Source organism: Parambassis ranga, chromosome 1, assembly GCF_900634625.1.
Source record: "Parambassis ranga chromosome 1, fParRan2.1, whole genome shotgun sequence".
Taxonomy (NCBI): domain Eukaryota; kingdom Metazoa; phylum Chordata; class Actinopteri; family Ambassidae; genus Parambassis; species Parambassis ranga.
This window is the reverse complement of record NC_041022.1, coordinates 3,883,569-3,903,622: the sequence shown is the minus strand read 5'-3', so window position 1 is coordinate 3,903,622 and position 20,054 is coordinate 3,883,569. Positions and strand designations below refer to the sequence as shown.

Below are 20,054 nucleotides of genomic sequence, written 5' to 3'. Positions count from 1 at the left end.
GTGTTTTCAGTCAGCTGATGAACAAACGCTCCGTTGTGTGTCTCTTTGTGCGTTTCCTCCAGCTAAATGTGATCATCCTGCAGATGAAGCCGCTTCCTCTTCCTCCGTCCACAGTCAGAGCCTCACCCACCCACACTGTAAAGCTCACAGCACTCTGAGACACTGACCTGTGCTTTGACTCACAGCAGCATTATGCAGATATCATATGGATCACTCTGCCCAAAGTGCCAACAACACACAATGTGAACACAAAATGTGATTATTTATAACCAGCTGGAGTTTAAATACTCTGCTCAATCTGACCATTGTGACTGATTTTTAACTTTTACGAAGCTGCTTTGATCACTTTTACCAACAGATTGTGTCTAAACCTGGCTAGCCTCCCCACAGTATTCAGAGAAGCAGTGCTAATGCTCACCAAGCTATGCTTTGCAAGACAGCTGGAAACTCTGTGTTTATGTGTATGTTTGTGTGAACATAACCACAGTGGTGACAACACAAAGTGCAACAAATCCAATAGTAGCCTGACAAGCAGTGCTCAGTGAACCACACAGCTCAACGAGACATGCTACAGCTAGCAGAGAGCAAAATGTGAAGACTGATCAACTACCAACCCCCCGGGGACAGTGCTGCATTTTGACCTTATCAATGCACACACCAAGTGTGAGAGGCTGACCAGTCATAGCCAGTACTCCATGAAATGTGCCACAGCCACACACCCACAGCCTGCTTATCTATCACAGGTAGTGTGGCCGAGCGGTCTAAGGCGCTGGATTTAGGCTCCAGTCTCTCTGGAGGCGTGGGTTCGAATCCCACCGCTGCCATTATGCTCCTGTGTCTGAGTGCTGTTTGTAACTCCTCGCCTGGCTGAGTCTGTAAAACCCTGTTCACACTGGAGAAAGTCAGTCCAGCTAGAGTAGGATTGAATCCAGATCGCCTTTAAACTGGATACGTTCAGACCTATTTTCAAATCTGGCACACACGTGTGTCCGCGCTCAATCCACCTTAACCCGGCTTGTTTGTTGTCCTCCAAACCGCTAGGTGGCGCCTCAAAAAAAATACAGTCTGTTCAGGCCATGTTTTTTTTCTGGTTCACAAAGCAGTTTTTTCCTTTGTAGCCCTGTGGAAAATAAACTCTAAAAGCTGTCGTAGTTCCACGGTTGTTTACATACGGTTTTTGTACGCGACCCGGACACTGTCCCCGTGAACCTGGAAGTATCACATTGCTAGCGGGATTCACAGCTGCATTTGCGTTCAGACCTGAGCCATATGTAAGCCAATCCAGCTAGATCCACCTCCAATAGGTGGATTGAAATCAATCCAGATATATCCAGATTCACATTGTTCAGACTGAGAAAAAAAACTATATATATCCAGATACAGCCCGAATCCTGCTCTAGCTGGACTGATTTCCCTAGTGGGTCTTACACAAGTCTTTACTGTAAAGCATTATCCTTTAAGCAGTGGGATTAATAAAGCATTCTGATTCTGATAAAGTAGGGCGGGTTTTATGTGATGACTTCCTGTTTGCTTATTCTGTGTTGGTGCTGCCCCCTGGACATCCAGCTTAGACCCACAGGGAGCAGACTCATTCTGTGTTGAGTTAAGTTGGCTGACCAGGCTGCAAGTGTGAAGCAGCTTGGATGAAAGGTTGCTGAGAAAAAAAGGAGCTGACACACACACACACACACACACACACACACACACACTGTATGCACAGAGATACATCCATCAGTGATGAATCAGAGCAGCGTGGACTCTGACAGAACAAACAGACTGATGGTCCATAGCTTCAGCTTTTAAAAAGTTTCTGCCACAGTTCACATTGAGGGCATGTGTCACCACATGAAGCACAGCAGCCAGCATCATACTGTACGCTAAATGGGCCGTGTAATAGCTGAGATGACTAAAAGAGGACCTCCAAACCCAGCCAAGGAGTCCCACCTCAGCCAGGACTGACAGATCGGAGTGTCTGCCCGGAGTCTGAGCTGGTTTATAGACCTGATAAAATCATGATTTTCTCCTTTTACTCTCTTTCTCTTTAAACAACTATCACAAGAAAGCTCGAGTGCGACTCTCCTGATTCTCAACAAGGATTCATCTCATGCAGAGATCACGGACGACATCATCAGTTACAACTTTTCACTGTTTCACTCACACTGAATGCAAACCATAGCCCTAAGGAGTCCTACCCGCGTGCACGAGGGACCACAATCCACCAGCATCCACTAAAAAAGAACAAGTCAGCAGTGGTCAGAGTGGGAGCCTCTTCATCTCCTGAAAGCCTCCTAACAAGATTGAGTCATCCACATTGTGATTCCTGATCTCTGAAGCCAATTAGTGGCAGGAGTCTGAATGGCGCTCACCATGGGAACTTTCAACACTTTTGATACAGCGTGACAGTTTAATCACATCACTCCCAGTCAGGATCAAAGGAGGCTGCTAATGTGCACAGTGTGGGTTTTTTCTGAGATCACTGTGGAATATTTTTACTTTTCTTAGAAGACTGGATGATTAGAGGAAGGACGAAGAACTGATGATGAGACCTGCTCTCAGTGTGGAACATTTGCTGTTGTTCTTTCATGTAAATCAGTTTAGAGCAAAATGTCCAACAGCTGCAGACAAGAGGTCTTGAAATAGAGCCCAGACAATGAACTGACAGTTTAAATGTTCACCTGTTGAGGTCTCCCACTCACAGTGGCACCAGTGGTGCTGGTCTATCACAGGTAGCGTGGCCGAGCGGTCTAAGGCGCTGGATTTAGGCTCCAGTCTCTCTGGAGGCGTGGGTTCGAATCCCACCGCTGCCATTATGCTCAATGTCTGAGTGCTGCTACACAAGTCTTTACTGTAGACCATCAGCAACGTAAAGCTGGCTGCTTCTTTGATGCAGTGAAGGGCAGAAATTATACCCTGAAAGTGCTAGAAAATGTTCTTGGACACACCACAAAGCCCACAAGGAGTGCAGGAAATAATCCTCCACTCCAGCAGGGGGCAGTGAACTCCATGAAGCACAAACAGAAAAACCAAGTGGGCCGTGAATACAAAATAAAAATAACACTTCCTCACTACAGCAGAAATGATCCCTGAAACCCAGAAATGTGTTAGCGTGTTAGCATGTTAGCACCAACACAAAAAGCCCTCCAGAGTTTCCTCTTTCTAGTCGGCCATGTTGTGGAAACAGATGAAAATTTTGGAAGGATTTTAACAGATTATGATAAAAAGGGATATTTTTTATACCCATACATACCTTAATAAAACTTATCGTACTTCATACGTACAATAAAACAGAGATAAAGATTTTAATATAGATAATGGTGTCATCTGCACAGATGATGTCCAACATTTTTAATCTTCTTTCTCTGTCGAATGGAACTAACTTTTAATCAGTTAAATGTAGTAATAATATTGTCTTTGGTTGATTCATTAGGAAAATTAGTCAGTGATATCTGCTCTTTTTACTTTTTTCATTATTTAATCCTCAGCTGACTCAGAAGCTGTGATGGCGCTCTGATGAATTCATGAACCTGGATGTCCGTCTGTCTGTCTGTCCGTCCGTCTGTCTGTCAGCTGCCTCAGTCAGCTTTTGTCACTTGGCTCCATTTTGTTCTCATTCTGTCTGTTTCTTTCTTTCTGCAGTTTGGTGTAGCTGGGCTGTGAATAAGTCGCTCAGCTACCAGATAGATAAATAGATTCTCAACATCAGAGCCTTTGATGAATTTCCCTTCTTAAAATTTGTTGTAATTTCATGAAGGGGAACTGAAACTAAAGTACACAATATAAACCCAGTATACTTGCATTCAAGGAAATGGTGTCATCTCATTGCCTGAGAACACACATATGAGCAGCCTGAGCCACTCTGCTCATGCACCATTTAATATATAGTTAATGAGAAGTAGAGCTGAAGTGTCGTTCTGCACGACGAGCTGCGCTCGCTGTTCGGTGGGAAAGCGCTCGCTGCGCTCTCAGGAAGAAAGAGCTTCTATTATTACACCCAGAGAACACTTCTCTGTGTTTTCAAGTGTTCTTCTCTCTGAAGTTTTAAAACAATTCTTCTGAAGTGAGATAACTGCAAATGAACTTCACGGCGTCGGTGTAAGAGCAGGAAAAACATCAGCTCCCTCTGGTTTGTTCTGATGACACCGTGAAACATTGTTCAGGCAGATTCAGATGTCAGAGCACTGACAACGAGATTGGGCGCAACTAACAAGTCCAAGAAAAAAGGATTTCAGCCAGGCCAGAGAACGGAGGAGCCAAGGAAAGGCTCCGTGCAGACATGACCATGTTCACAGTAAAGTAAGGTGCAGGTGTAAGGTGGAGGGTCAGACCAGCGTCCAGGATGTGTGTGAAAAGTTTGACTTCCTCCACCACAGCTTAAAACCTGTGTCAGCACCGTTTATTTTCCTCCTCTGGATTTTGCATGTCGTTTATATCTGCAGGGAGAAGTGCACTTTGGATTGAGGTGTGTTGCTTGGCAACGTGAACATGCATCATAAGACCCGGAGCAGGTATGACGGTGGTCAGGCAGCCTCGGTGCACACACACTGATGATTACAGGTTGACGTAAAGGGTTAAAACCTACATTTCACCGCATTGCAGGTGTTCTAAAAGCATCACAGCTGGATGCTATCACCCAGCCAATCACAACACAGCTGGTTCTGGAGGTGAAAGGTCACACCAGGAAAACACCATCGTCATCGCCGGATGCCCGCCGTCATGTGACACGTGCCTCATTTTAAAGCTGGCGGTAGAAGATAATTCATCACGGGCAGATGAACGGACATTTTAGAAGACAAATGGGACAATTCTAGCAAATGGCTAATGGCTCATTATATTGTGGGGTTATTATTCAGTGGAATTCAATTTGAGGGAGTTCAGCCCACAGAGTCATTACGCTCAGAGTTCGTCCTCTGTGTGCCGCCGTGCATGAGGAAAAAAATACCTGCATACACTGAGGTGACCGGAGGGGTCAGACAGGGTCAGCTCACCCAGCCTTGGCTACACGTACCGCCGTCCTCATCCGCCCATGAGCATTACAGGGAAACCCACTGAGCGCTCTTCATCATCTGCTACAGTTGACTTGCTAACGAGCTGGATGGTAAAAGAAACATCACTCCTCCAGCCTTGAGGCGGTGTTTTTACACACACTAATGACCCGCTGGAGGATGGATCTCTTTGTTTTTAATTATGACCCCAAAGATGCGTCTTCACCTGGAGACCAAACAACAGAAGGTTTGTGAAGGACACACCGATGATTATAAATGCACCGTCAGGCGGAGGGTTAATGTATTTATCAAAAATCCCTTGAACTCGTCTTTCATCTGGGAATGCATAGCTGTGTAATTGTGTTTTTTTTTACTGGGAATGTGTTGTGTGGAGCCAGAGAGGAGAAGAAAATGGAGCTTATCTAGTGACAGGTTTTTAATCTACAGATAATGGAGTTATCTGTAAAACACTGAGCCTGAAACTCCATGCAAACAAATGGAGAGTCAGACAGATGGCGGTGATCTTCCTCTGAGCTCCCGCTCTTCTTTTATCATCACTCTTTGAGTGTCTGAAGTTAAAAAACAGGCTGTGAACATGTTTTTTTCTGCTGTGAAGTTGGACATTTTAACATGGAGGTCTGATGGAGGAGTTGTTTTCCCCTCAGCCCTGAAGGTCGGTGCTCGGTGTGAAGTCAAAAGCCGAGTTTTTTTCCACCTTCACTCAAAGCAAAGTACAGTAGTTGTAATGCCAGCACAGCCTGTGTTTAAAAAGACATGCAGCCACTGCATCTCTTCTTCTATAGAGCGCTCTGCCGGCTCTTCCTTTGATACAGGACTTAATCCAAAAACAAAAAAACGCTGCAGGTTTCAGGGTGTTGCACACACCGCAGTGACGAAGCCACAGCAAACACACTGACTGTGAGCCACACGCTCGCACAGACGTCCACCTCTACGCCTGTATGTGGACTATCTGGGAGTTAGGAGGACTCAGAGGGGGATGGTGACGGCCGCAGTGTCCACACTGGGCTTTAACATGATCGTGTGACATCACCAAAGGTTGGTTCACCTAATGAAGGAGATCAAAACAACGCTAGAAGGAGCTAAAAAATAACTATTACCTGAAAATACTAAAGCTAATGGTGGATCTGCAAACGTAACATGTTAGCCAAGATGCTAATATGTCAAACAACACACAAACAATCTGTCACTGCTGATTCATGTCTGTCTGCACCATGATGGAAACCAGCCTATCATGCTACCGTTAAATGCACCCAGTCATCAGCAGCAGCTGTGAAATGTGCTACACTGAAGATGTTCTAAATTGTGTAAGAAGAATGCAGCCTCACTCCTAAGAGTTTAAATACCTGAAAATCAAGCTGAGCTAAATGACAATTGGCAGAGCTCCTCCGGTGTAAAGCGGCCGGATCAGACTGAATTAAAAGGGGATTTTCCTGCAACTCTGCATGAAGGAATTTTTCCCATCGCCACATTCATCTGTGTGTACAGTCTGCTGTGAAACCAAAGCCTCAGAACCGAGGAGCACTTTTCCAGAATGAGGGACAGACGGTGCCAGCTTTGTCGCGCCTTCCAGCCAAGAATGCTAATTGGGCTATTTAAAGGCTGTCCGCCCGTGGCCAAAAAAAAAAAGAAAAGCAAACAGTCCGTATATTTAAGCCGCTCAATATATAACGTGTCCGCAGGAAGCGAGCTGTACATTTATCAAATACAGTATGAGAGAGCAGTCACACACAGAATGCAGTTTGTCCTGGTGATAAGCAGCATGGCAGATCTGTGCGGGCTTTTATTTCCTGGTAATAAGTTGATGGATGCCGCATGTCAGATTGAAATCAATTCATTTCAGCTGCAGAGCCACGCCTCCCGACTCACATCACATCGCGCCCCACGCCGCTAAAGACAGTGTGACATGATGTGAGAGGAAACACTCTCACCACGGGATCTGTGCTGCAATTAATGAAGTGATGACATTATATATTTATTTGGAAGTCATTAGGATTCGGTGGCCCGAGGAGCCGCCGAGCTCTCTGAGGAGCGCCGCTCTGTTTTGGTCGACGTAACAAAAAGAGAAATTAAAAGCTGCTGCAGAAGCCCCTCAAGCCTAAAACACACAAAGCCTAAAGTTTGCACTGTTGACGGAGGAGCTTTTTAGGATGGAGGGGGAATTTTGTGACTGAATGTTTATAGATTTAATTAATTTACAAGACGACACACACACACACACACACAGAAATCCCAAAGGCAAAGTGTTTAACAGAAGGCTTTGTTTGGAGTGAACAATCAGCTGGAATTCCTTTTGAAGAGTTTTATTCTGCAGAAAATGCTGACGAGCGACGCTATCAGTGGGTTTATTAACCCATTATCGACCAACCACTGTCTTCAGTGTGTTCAGGAAAAGGCTCAGAAGATGTCAAACACACTCCGCTGTTAGCAGCAGCTTTGTAGGAGAACATGTGCGTACAAACAGGTTGTGTTGTTTCTCCATCCATATAGCCCCGTTCACACTGGAGAAAGTCAGTCCAGCTAGAGTAGGAGTGAATACAGATAGCCTTTAAGCTGGATACATTCAGACCTATTTTCAAATGTGTCATAGCCAGTACTCCATGAAATGTGCCTGGGATCCACAGCCAGACTGCTTGTCTATCACAGGTAGCGTGGCCGAGCGGTCTAAGGCGCTGGATTTAGGCTCCAGTCTCTCTGGAGGCGTGGGTTCGAATCCCACCGCTGCCATTATGCTCCTTGGCTGAGTGCTGTTTGTTTGTGCTGGCTGAGTCTGTAACACCCCATGGAGAAAGTCAATCCGACTTGTTTGTTGTCCTCCAAACCACTAGGTGGTGCCTCATAATATACAGGGTCCATAGTCCATTGATTTCCCCAGTGTGTACGGGGTCTAACTCTACAGTATTCGAGTAGCGGAGGGTCATTAATGAAACCGTCCTGTTGTTGTGAAAATTGGCCCTGTTTAAAAAATCCTGTTAGAACATGAGCTCCCCAACTCATGACGGCCTTTTCCATTTACGATGAATCAACAAAAATCATTGGATGAACCATCTGTCAGTCACCATCTCACACTCTCCCTGGCTGCATCTGATTGGATGACCTGAGGGCGGCCTGCTCCAGACCTTCTCTTTAATGTGGTGAAACGTGGCAGACCGACGGCTGCATGATGCACAATGGCAATTCTCTCCTTTTCCACCTAAACATAAACATAAACGTTTCACAGTGGTCATGAATGGGTTAAGTGACGTCTGTTCTGACATCAGGGAGATAAACAGTGTGCAGAGGGGAAGCAGGGTGACGCATGTGAGCAGTGTTTGTCTGTGTGAGCTGTAGGTGTGTAGCTCCGCCCCTCCCTCTCTCCCAGATAACCCGGAGGTGATGAAGTGGCATGGAAGACTGCCATCATTACATTATGTCATCAATTAAGTCTCATCAATTAATCTGCTGACATAACATGCCCCCCGCCTGCACCCGCAGCGCGCTCTCGCTGCGCCCTTGCCCGTGTGTGTGTCTGCCTGTTACTCAAAGTGTTGCCGAGTGCTGCTCTTGCCGCGCTGAAGGTCACGCTAAATGAAGGGGCTCGTCCAAGCACTGACACTTTTTTCACATCTTACAGCGATATCGGCCTCAGCGGCTCCCAAATCCGATGACAGGTCCGGTGACCTTTTTCCACGGGAGTTCTCCTGGAAGCCCGGCGTGGACTGAGTGGAAGAAACGATCAAATTGGAACACAGCATGAAGAGATTACTTGCGGGGATAAGGTCAGGATTCGAGACCAGTAACAGAGTGATGGATGGTTTTTTCGAGGGCCTCTGACGGTGTTAATACCTCTAAAAATCCAACGGAGTCAAAGGGAAAGCTGTGTGTGGCAGCACGATCCGCCATCCAGAATTTATCATCATCTAAACGCTCCGACGCCGTGACACCAGAAACGGCGTGTATAACTCTGGCTTTGTGAGACCGAAACTCCGTGCTGCGTACACACGATGAATAAAACAGCATGACGGTGGAGACTGATTGGAAAAAAGACCAGAATCATAATTCGATGATGAAAATCAGGAACTGGAACTCCGTCCATGCAGATGTGCTGTGAGGAGTAAACTCCAGGCTCACTCACACACTCACAGGCTTCACTGTGGCTTCGAACATTAGAGTGAACCCCTCACCTCTCCGTCACCTGGGCAGGTGCTGCAGGTGTTGGGGGGGTCAGTGGTGAGAGAAATTGAAAGTGACACCAAACCCACAGTGGAGCAGGACAACACAGGAAGACAAAAAATATACAAAACTGTCACAGCTGTGTGTACACACACAGTGCAGAAGCACCATCGGGTGGATGTTAATGGAGATTCCATGACTCACCTCCACAGCAGGAGGTTACTGTGGCAGTATTGTACTGGGTTTAGTCACCTTGGTAACAGCAGCAGCTTTACATACACAGTGACAGGTGAAGTGTTCTCATCGGTGTTTCGTGTCATCTTAAACCAGCAGTAATTGGTTTTTTTTTTGGAGGCAGGAAGTTGCAGCAGTGTGTTTGTGCCCCTTCCATTAAAGCCCAACATTCACTTCTCTCAGTTCCTCTGTTGTTGTTGTTGTCTCAGAGTGAGACGTCTGTCTCCACTTAAGTCAAATGCTACATGTGTCGGATGGTCATTAGCCGTACAGTGAGCTTTCAGAGGGGCTGCCTGCTGTGAGCAAAGACGAGCAGCAGACCCTCAATTTACTCAGTCTCACTCACTAACTTTCATTTTTTCACCCATTCCTTCCTTTGTTGCTCATTTTTTAACCCAAATGTTCAGACAAATGTAGAAGCAGCAGGGCGTGCACACACAGACTGCCTTAAAGTAGTGAGCACACTGAAAATAATGTGAATTGTTAAGTCAGGCCATGGATCACGTCAGCCATAAGCAGTTAAGCTGATGCTCAGCAGAAAAAAAAACCACAAACATCATAAACACGGTGCAGGATTAATGAGCAGCAGCAGCACCGTGGCTTTGTTTACAAAATCATTACTGCTGCTGTTCACAGAGCAAGCCGGCGACGTGTGATTTAAGTCAACTATATATTGCATTAAGGCCACATTGAGCATTAGATGGCAGTGTAATAATGATCACTGTGAGGAGAGGAGCAGGCCGTCTGACAGGAAGCTCCACCGATCAAATGGACGCTTGATAGTTTGGAAAATGAAGAAAAAATAAAAGCAAACAAAACTCTTATTAGAAATATGTTCTGGAAGCTCCGGGCACACCCTCCCTCTGCCTCCCTCCTCTCATACATCATGGCTTCCTGGTGGACTCTCATAATGAACCATTACTTTTGTATCATCACCTTTCTACAGCACAAACCACACAAGGAGTCCTGCACCATCTGACGGGACCAAAGACCGACGCAATGAAGCATCATCCTCATCTTCAGAAACTCTAAAGGTGAGTCGCTTTGAGCTTTTAACCAATCAGATCAGAGAGGAAACACAACCAGCTGCTGAGGCTCTCTGACACTTAGCATGTAGCAGCTAGCATGTAGCAGCTAGCATGTGTATAGAGGACTGTTGTGTCTCTGTGAGGACAATATGAGCATAAAGTCACTTTGACTGAAACAAACTGATCAAAGCAGAAAAGTCTTCATGAAGCAACAGACACAGACAGAACTGACAGCACTTCCTGTCTGGACTCTGATTGGTCAGAACTGACAGCACTTCCTGTCTGGACTCTGATTGGTTAGAACTGACAGCACTTCCTGTCTGGACTCTGATTGGACAGAACTGACAGCACTTCCTGTCTGGACTCTGATTGGTCAGAACTGACAGCACTTCCTGTCTGGACTCTGATTGGACAGAACTGACAGCACTTCCTGTCTGGACTCTGATTGGTCAGAACTGACAGCACTTCCTGTCTGGACTCTGATTGGACAGAACTGACAGCACTTCCTGTCTGGACTCTGATTGGTCAGAACTGACAGCACTTCCTGTCTGGACTCTGATTGGTCAGAACTGACAGTATAAACTATAGACGAAGTATAATAGTAGTAATAGTATATATAGTAGACGAAGACGAAACTATATGACGTCACCAGTTTGTTTCTGGAGAACAGTTTTGAGGCTCCAGGACGCTCTGACCACCACCCGTTTGACAGCGTCACAGTCCCCCAAAACCCCAGGGCTCGAGTGGAGCTGAGGTGGACGGCAGCCGCCCGTCACTTAAAGCAGTCACTTTCAGAGCCAGCCTCTGACTTCTGAGGTCGCACATATAACCGTTTTACCAATGAAAAAGAAGCCATGGCATCAAAGAAACACGGGATACAGCTGTTAACCCACATCATATAAAACACTGTTTCCTGCATCATACGCAGGTTTAGAGCTCGACTCTAATCTTCAGCTTCATTAGCGATGCACATTTCAGGGTTATAAGCAGGATAATTAGACGTTTTTTATTAATTAATGGGTCTCTTCAACAAAGCTGCTCATGTGATTATTGGAGCAGGAGAAGCAGCGATCATGGTCTCTAAAAAAAAATCAACGTCTTCATTTCTACGCAGGCCATCTGGACAAATGACAAATTATTTACGGGTTGTCTTTACAGATACGCACAGCAATTAATTATCATGTACATACATAAGTTGATGTTCGTTAGTTTGTGTCCCTCGTTTGGCTCCACGCCCTCTAAGAAGCACAGATGAAGGCAGAGACCTTGAGTAAATCACAGAGGAAGCCATCAGGAGGCAGGGAGGAGGGGAGAGTTTGATTAGACGAGCTCAGAGAGGGGCCTCGTTCAGCGTGAGGGCCGTTAATTAGCGCTACAGTTCAAAACTACCCCCCCTCCCCCCCACTCGCTGGGCTCTCTTCCTGCACACAGTCACAGCCACATGTTCCGTCACATGACGGCCCTTCATCACGCTCGGGGACCTGCGTTTACACGTCGCCTCCTCGTCTCCGCAGATTGCTGCAGATCACCCTCTCACCTTGTAATTAGCTCTCAGAGTCCAGCAGCCACAATCAAGAGGATGGTCTGCTGAGTTATGAGTTATGATGCACAGACACAGAGGAGGATGTCACAGAGCCGCGGCCTTCTCCGAGCCCGCGTTTCATCACGGCTCCTGTTGGTCGGCTATGAAATGTCAGCTTCAATCATTCAGTGCTTTCAAATTATTTTGAGGAACGTCTCGTCCTCGATCCTTCAGGTCAGAGCAGAATGTCAGCTCCATCATAAACAATCATTCAGTGTCAAAAATCAAACTGACACAAAGCTTCTCCGTGCATCTGTCTCTGTGGATCTGCAGCGAAATCACTGCTGCACAGCGATCACAGGCAGGTCTGAGAAATAAAGTCACAGAGTGAGCGCGAAGGATCTGTCCAGGTGTAAATAATCTGCCAAAAAATGAATAAAGTTCAAAGTAAAAGCTTAGAAATGTATAAAAAAAGGAACACACATATACTCAAATTACACAAGCCTGTGTTAAAAATGGCATCACGTTAAAAACACGGTCATAAAAATCACAATGTAGCTATGTACAACATACATGTAACCTTTTGATCGTGTTAGTAATGTGCCCGAAATTCCTAATAAAGTCCGACAATTGGCAACTAAATGTGATTTTGTTTTAATATTTGCAAATATTATTAATAAAGTCCACTATAACCACTCATTTCTGCCATGTAAACACACTATTATTGAACTCACATATACATTCACCATGCTTTTACTGGAAAGATGTGGACATAGTCTCATTTTATGTTCCTGGGGGTCCAACTGGACAATAAACTGGAGTGGTCCACAAACACTGAGGCTGTTTACAAGAAGGGCATGAGCAGACTGTACTTCCTGAGGAGACTCAGGTCCTGTTCTCTACCAGTCTGTCATGGCGAGCACCAGCCTGGAGGAGGTGGCGAGGGAAAGAGTGCTGGCTAAACTGCTGTCAATCATGGACAGTCCCTCCCAACCTCTCCACAACACGGTGGACAAACAGAAGCAGACTCCGGCTGCCCCGCTGCTCTAAGGAACGGCACAGGAAGTCATTCCTGCCGTCGCCATCAGACTGTATAACTCCTCTGTGACTGTCAGAGCTGTGCTCACAAACTAAAGCATCATCTCAGCTGCTCCTCAAACTCCTCAGTTACATTAACTCTGTATTTAACTTCATTTGTCTGCTGCTGTGTGTCTTCTAATGAAGAAAAATGATATTTTGTCCATTTAACAAAGGTTCAGCTCAAAACTCTGCACCGTGAAAGGAGGAGGGGGTCACGGCAGAGCCCTCTCGTGCCTCCGTCACCTCCTCAGAGGTCAAACATCACTTAGATCCACTTTCCCTTACAGCTGTCATAAAAAGTACAAGAAGGGCAGAACTCCTCCTCCTCCTCCTCCTCTGTCGGCCCACCATCAAGCCTGTGCAGCATTAGCATTTAAAAGGCGACATAATGCGATAGCGAAGAGACGAACACTTTGAGTCTGATGGTGAAATGTTAGCAGGCGTTTTGCAGCAGAGGCTTTAATACAGTTTCAGAGCCTTTAAGAGTGGTGAAGTGTTCTGGAAGTAAAAGGCCTGTCACTTTCTGCATCACTGACGGTAGGTGACACAGTTAGGTGACATTCATGCCTTGATGAGCAAGAAACTGAAAAAATTGGCTTATGACTGCAAAAAATAAAAGAATCTGAGGCTCTGACAAAGAGACGTTAGAGAAACAACTCATTACTCATTTCTGAAGAAACGAATGAAAGAGTCAGACAGAATGATTTCATATTTTTTAACTATGTTCAGTTTGTTCACATACGTGCTGAGGCGGATAGATACGCAGCCTGTTAGCTTAGCATAAGGATGAATGGGAAAACAAACGACTCCACTCAACTATTTATTAAAGATGGATGACAGCAGCGGCCACATATCTGTACCATGGAGGCATGGCGGCCATCTTATTTGAGCACTCTGATTGATCAGCAGTCATCCGTCATCCACACTGGATTTATGGAGACCCCCCCCCCCCCAGACCTGAAGACAAATGGCTGGAGGAGCTCCGCCATCCGCCGTCCTGGCAGACACCTCCCCACAGCCGCCACACACAGGCTGTTTACCAATCGAGATTTACGCCGTATCAATAAATCACCACTGAGTGCATGTGAATGACCAGGAGTCTAAAAACAGGAGTGCCGCTCTAATTGCCTCCCGCAGGGCTGAAACAGACTTACTGCAGTTTTACTCAGAGGGTTCATTATTAGATCGCAGAGGGAACAAATCTTTTGCTGTTAATTGGTGGGATTTTATTTTCAGGTATCGCCTTGATGGCAGAACGTGACGTCCTCACCGCCAGCGGCAAAACCATGAATCCATCAACCACATATCTAAGTCAAGGAGCTGAGAGAGAGAGAGAGAGAGAGAGAGAGAGGCGTGTTGTCTAACTCTAAATGATCTGAAAATGGATTTTAACATTTAAAACGGCGAGGGTGAAATGTCACGTTCCCCCGAGGCGCACGCGGCGCCTGATGGACGAGGAGAGTGTTCTATGTGCCTGTAACAGAGACGGAGATATCCTCTCAAGGTCACAAAGTGAGACCACGATATCTGTAACAGACAGAAGGAGCCTCGGAGCAGAGGAGGAGGAGGTGGGGAGATGGTTTAAGTTCCCGTCCTTGGGGAAATCTTCATCCATCTGGGGAGACGCTGAGGGTGCAGCCAATTCACACGCTCCAACAGGCCCTTAATTTGGGGAAGCATATGCCACCGCTTAGGCCGTTTGGAGTCTCTTCACATGGCAGAAATTGGTTGTTATGGTGGACATTAGCTGGGAACTAGATGAGGCTTAAATAATCTGACTTGTGTGTGTGTGTGATGTTCACGGAGCGCCGTCTCCAGCTCTGTTGTTTTAATCTGACTTATATCTACTCTCTGTTAAAGCCCAGGGCGCTGAGAAATATTACACTGTGCACATTACAATATGGAAATTTTTAAGACTACTATCAGAACACGGATAATCCACAAAGAAAACCAGCTGCCCTCATGCCCCTTGTTTTTATATATATAGAGATAGTGCAAATTAAATCCATGCGGCATCACAGAGCCAAATCCCCGTCTGGTCCTGTGGAGGATCAGCTTCCAGCTCGAAAAGCAGAACTTACTGCAGGAAGGCTTGTTGTCAACACACTGCGACCTCTGAGCCAACATGTCAGACAACTGCAGTTTCTCCACCGTCCTCTAGGGGCAGCTCCAAAAATCAGTCAATCCTCACAGACCTACATGTAAAAATGTCGACTTTACAGCAGAAATAAAGACGTTTACAGCCCGTTGGCACCATAAAGATAATTTCCAGAACTGGTTGGAGTGACAATAACTCAGTTATTTAATTAAGAATAAAACCTGGTGAGCTTAATTCACCAACACCCTCTGAGGGTGTGCTAACATGCTAATATATTAACACAGGTCTGGTAGGACTGTAGGCTGAAGCGGCAGCCTTCAGGGCTCAGACTTGAAGGCCATGCGGAAGTGTCAGAACTTGTAGTTCAAGCTGCAGCCACTGGGGGCTGGCTCCAGCATCAAGTCATTTCCCATAGACTCCCATGTTAAAATGGCCGACTTCACAGCAGAAATGAACATGTTTACAGCCTGGTACAAAAAACCACTCTGGTCTCAGATGATAGGTTCTCTTCTAGTGTCAGCTGTACGGGGGTGATTTTTTTTTTTAACTCAATTGTTTTTATTATATTCGGACATCTGGACTGCCCCCTGGAGGCCGGCTGCAGTATGGGTCATAAACCCCGCCTCCTTTATGTTCAGAGATGAGACCCAACTAAAAACTAATAGGACATTTTTTCCAGAGACCCATCGTGATCAGCAGCTGCACAAAAGTTTGATGAAGACTTGGGTCGGCAGTGGTTGTGCAGAACAGCACAAGGCTTTGATGCTGCTTCACCTTTTGACCTGCACAGACTTTGGGTCCAAGATGGCGTCCTTTGACAGTGTACTTTTTATAGGGACCCTACATTTTGTATAATGAATGGAGGCAGAGCTGCATCATCCATCTCCACGCACAGTCTGTGGTGCTGCATCTCTTTTAGTCTCAGATATGAGGAGATGAGTCCACGCCTACATTTATAAGGTAAAGTACTCTGAAAGCAGAGGAATACATGGGTCTCTTCACAGTTTGAACTCCTCCCCACCAAGTCCTCCTCCTTCCAATAAACACATTTCCCAGAGGCCCCGGCACGGTCACCAGCCTTTCTGAGCTCTGCCTGCTGCTTACTGGCCCGAACAGAGCCAACATCTTTACGCTGATTATTCACACCCAGCCGCTGCTGCGAGAGCGTCAAGTTTGCACTTTACAGTTCGCTCCGAGCTTTAACTGCAGCACACCACAGAGGGAGAGAGGGAGAGAGAGAGAGAAGACGACTACAGTGGCGGCCCCGCAGGGAGCGCAGAGAAATGTGGAGTGGGCTCTTTCTGTAATTTCAGTCCCAGCCCCCACCATGCACATCAGAGCCCGAGGAGCAGATACGGTCCGAACTGTGAATCCACCCACACTGGATGTCACTCCGTATCACCAAGCAGAGACGGCGAGCATGCTATCAGTGCCGACCACACACACACACACACACACTATCATGCACTCACATACATGAGATGGTAAACTTCACCTAAACAGATGGTGTGGATTACAGAATCAATAACACTACATAACAACAGTGTTTCTATATTCCTACATCCACTGATTTTAAAGTGCTTCCAGCCGGGCTCCCGCTGTAATTATCTGCAATCGTCTCCGTGTTACATCTCAGGTTTGAGTGAGAGCGTGGCATGTTGGCACGCTCTTTGTCTGCCTCCTGATAGAACGCTTTCCACTCGGCTGAATTACCCACTCCATGATGACTTGATGCAGCAGAGCAAAAAATGATGCTCCCCAGAGTCCCGTGGTATTCAGATTCTTTCAAATGGATTCCTCAGTACCCCCCCCCCCCCCCCCCCCCCCCACCACCACCACCACCACCACCACCTTCATCCCCCCGCCCGCCCTCATGCTGCAGACCCAGGCGGCGGCAGGAATGTAGTCTGTTATGGATCAAGGCTCTGTGATATCCAGCTGATAAGAAAATATCAACTATGTGTGATTTTCTTTTTTTTATTTGTGTGCATGTGCTGCTGATGTATGTTACTGCACATGCACAGGGGTGAAGGCTCACACAGACACAAAATGTCTGCAGGCCTGTGTGGGTGAAATGTTGCCTTTATCATCCCTGAAGCCAATCACATGACATGATAGCTGTGCTGCTGGTCATGTAGCCTGGACTGAGGCGTGAACTACCCAAACACACCTCCATATCTGTACAGTAATAAGTCATATTTTAAACATTAGGGTACGACCTGACCATAATATACAGTAATTAGACTCCACACTAGATTTTTGTTTGATCAGAGGTGATCAACTTTACTGAAATCTTGACCCCTCTCTGCCCTTTTTGGCCTCCCAGAGCACCCATACCGTAACACCTGCAATAGATGCACATTTAAAATCTTTTGCATGACTGCAGGATATTGTAGTAGTGACGGAAGCATCCACACACACACACCAAACAAGCGATGATGCCAGTAACCAGGAGAAACTAGCGTAGAGCATCTGCAGCAACAACACAGAGCAGTTACTTCATGACTTTCAATAGGAGCACCTCAGAACACATACCAAGGGGCCGGTATCTGCAGCTACATGTGTAGTAGATTACCAGGATTATAATCTGAAGATTAATGCACAATTTCTACACATTTCCAAAATCATTAATTGAAATGATTAAAAAAAAACGTTGCTTCTCCAGGGCTGTGGTTCCTGCTGTACAACACCAGCTAACTTCAGATCAGTCTAGCTTGAACAAGGATGACTCAGTCAGACATCAGGCCGCTGGTGTCATGAGGGTAATCTGATTAGTCGCAAGAGTACATACAAGTCAAGTCTGGCTAAAGAGTGCATGTTACAGCGTGTTGTGGTTTGTCTCTTTGCACAGAGAAAGTCAGAGTTCACAGTAAAGATGTGAAGAAACCACTCATGGTTGTGTAGCATCACTCATCAACACGACGCCGCGGTCAGCTGGAGAACCTTCAACTCAGATTACAGGTGGAGGAAAAAGTACAGAAGCAGGTGAGACTCAGAATGACTCTCCAGCAGGTGTAAGGACAGTTAGCTCTGTGTTAGCAACGGATATGCAGCATCATGTCTGCCCTGTTACAAACCTTTACTGTCAATAAGTCTTTCAATCATTTTAAACGTTCTTTAACTGCAAAATCATATTTTAAATCAATGTCATGTGTGACTTAAACGGGCCATCGATGGCCATTATATATATTTAAGTTCCGATGGCGTCTGCTGTGCTGCAAGTGGCGGGTAATCAGCGGTGTGGTCCTGGATGTCATTTATGACGCCTCCATCTCTGTGGTTGTGCAGAGCTGTGGGTGTGCTGGTGACCGCTCTGCCTCCGACCTTTGAACTTGTGTTGACAACTCCTCCGCCTGGAGTCGCAGAGGCGGCTCACGCGTGTCTCGGTTGGCATTGCAATGACACGTTAAGCAACAGCAGAGGAATATATTGGAAGGCTGCTCCTGCTTCTGTATTGACAGGCGGGCCTCAGGACGCAGCAGAGCGCATGCTAAACATGTCGGTATATCACTTGTGTATTTACCGCGCGGACACATTAAACTCATTAAACTCATGATCTGCACAGAATTCAGCGCTAAGATGACAATTATTCTGCACAGAGTAACCTTTAATAGATCTGCAATCTATAGCATGAAGTCACTGCTGCGATCATTACTCTGAATGTCAACATGTCCACCCCCAACCCCTACCCCTACCCCTCCGCCCCATCTCCATCTCCTTCCCTGTCACCCTCTCAGTGAGCTGCAGAGCAAAGCAAATTACGGCCGTCTTAAAATAACCTGTAAAAAATAAGAACAGCCCAGAGGTGGAGAAGTGCTGCGCTTCACATCTGGGGCCTCACTGGTTAAAGATGGAATCCCAACACCACTGTGTTTCCCTCTGTGTGACCGCTGCGTGCCCGTCTCCACTCCACACAAACACGAGTCGACCAGTCATCGACACACACAGGAAATAAAACACAGTGTGTCTGAGTGTTGAAGACTGAACCCTCTCAGGGCTCTTTAACTTAATTTTAACCAATCTTAAAGCCTCATGTGGTCATTAGAGGAACTACATGTGTGTGTCGCATCAGGATGTGGAATCTGAATATATACTTTTAACACCTTGTTGGTTGGATGGCCACCCGGTCCTTTATGCTCCACCTTGATGCTCTTGATCTGCTGGATCTGTTCACAGTGGTGTTTCAGGTCTTCTTCCTCTTTCATATTTCCAAGAGTTTAAATTGAGGCAACTGGATTCAAGGATTGTTTTTTGAAGACGTTTCGCCACCTCCTCCAGGTGGCTTCTTTAGTTCTGCTACTGTTATGGTTTGGGGAGCCTTCCAGGCTTTCTCCTCAGCACTCAGTTTGTAGTATTTGTCCTTCTGAGTGTTCCTGGTCTGAAGCTCTGTGCTGTGACCTGGATTTGTTTCCTCACGTCATCTTTTCTTCTTCCATGGTCTCCACCTGCTCCCAGGTTTCCTGGCACAGGAGCCTTCAGTCTTTTCCTCTTTTCTCTCCAGCCTCTGGTCCTTGTTCTGACGCTGTCCTCCATACTTTCTTTGATTTGGTGCTGGAGAAGCTTGTTCCCACCGTTCAGCACTTCATTCAGTGCTTTCATGGCTTCACGCATTGCACAAAGGTTTTGGAACTTTTCACAGCGCCACGTCTGTCTGACGGTAGAACTCCTTTTGTCATGTAAACTCTGAAAGATCTGCAGCTGTTTGTTGACTTTGTCCACGGCGGCCACTTCCTGCTGGACGTCCTGCAGGTTTTATTCCATGGGCTGCTGGTCACAGCTGGTTTTCTTCATTCTTAAGTTGTCAGAGAAACAGTCCTCTGCTGCATTTTGTGCACAACCAGGAAGGATGAATGATAAATGACGTGGATCTGTTTTGTTTGGCTTGAACAATCTGACCTTTTAGAAACTGAGATGAATACAGACACACGCTAACTCTGCCA

At 46.3% G+C, this 20,054-nt stretch overlaps 1 protein-coding gene and 3 non-coding genes across 4 annotated transcripts in view; 3 read left to right on the top strand and 1 right to left on the bottom strand.

Moving 5' to 3' along the window:
* Positions 1-20,054, bottom strand: part of sorcs3a (sortilin related VPS10 domain containing receptor 3a) — a 175,541-nt gene that overhangs the window by 140,131 nt on the left and 15,356 nt on the right. The gene's annotated exons all lie outside the window — the stretch shown is intronic.
* trnal-uag (transfer RNA leucine (anticodon UAG)) lies at positions 743-824 on the top strand. Its single transcript has one exon. It is a non-coding gene; the product is annotated as a tRNA-Leu (tRNA).
* trnal-uag (transfer RNA leucine (anticodon UAG)) lies at positions 2,726-2,807 on the top strand. Its single transcript has one exon. It is a non-coding gene; the product is annotated as a tRNA-Leu (tRNA).
* trnal-uag (transfer RNA leucine (anticodon UAG)) lies at positions 7,646-7,727 on the top strand. The gene has a single exon. It is a non-coding gene; the product is annotated as a tRNA-Leu (tRNA).